Here is an 805-nt window from a genome sequence, read left to right as displayed (position 1 = left end):
GGCACATGCGGCTGCTCTGCTTCTTCTCCTCCCCTTCTCCTTCCCTTCCCTTTTGCTCCTTTCCTTTCCTTCTCCTTGCCCTTGTGCAGGCCCCTGTCAGACCTGGGGGCAGTGAGTCTCCACCAGGAGACTGCAGCCCCGGGGCTGCCCTGAGCGCCTTTGACAGGTGCCGCGGGATGCCTGCCGTACCGCATCAGGGCTGTCCGGCGCGCAAACATGATTTGCAAGCTAAAGCACAAGCTGCCTTAGCAGCAGCCTGTCCCGGTGTGGTCTTTCTGAGCTCTCCCCAGTGAAAAAAAGGGCAGCGTAGCTCCTTTTCCAACAGCGCTCCTTCTCCTTGGCTGTTTAGTCTAACCTGGTGCTTCCCAAGCAGGACACGCACTGGAAGAACCTGGGGTGGCATGCCTTCCTTTTAGGGTGCCGCACACAATTCGCACTCTTGGGCATGCAAGCCTCTACACATGATTCACTAGAGAAGCCCGGAGATTTCAAATAGGAATCTCCATAGCGTCAAAACCACTCTGACCTGATGCCGGCTTTCCGAGTCCTTTGCAACTGAAGAGTTGCTCGATTATTTTTCTGTATAGCGAAAAGACAAATGGGAGCTCAGAGCTGGCATTTCCCAGTGGGACCCTTGTCCCACCGGGGGTGCCTCAAGTCAAAAGTTGAGAACCACAGCCTTGAGCTTCCTTTTTGCAGAGAAACCACGGGTTTTTTTGCTTTGCTTTGTTTTTTTGGGTGGTTTGTTTTGGGGTTGGTTTTTTTTTGGGGGGGGGGGGGGGGGGGGGACGAAAAGATGTTGTCC

This window comes from Alligator sinensis, unplaced genomic scaffold (genome assembly GCF_000455745.1).
Source record: "Alligator sinensis unplaced genomic scaffold, ASM45574v1 scaffold144_4, whole genome shotgun sequence".
NCBI lineage: Eukaryota > Metazoa > Chordata > Crocodylia > Alligatoridae > Alligator > Alligator sinensis.
Note: the sequence above shows the minus strand (reverse complement) of the source record.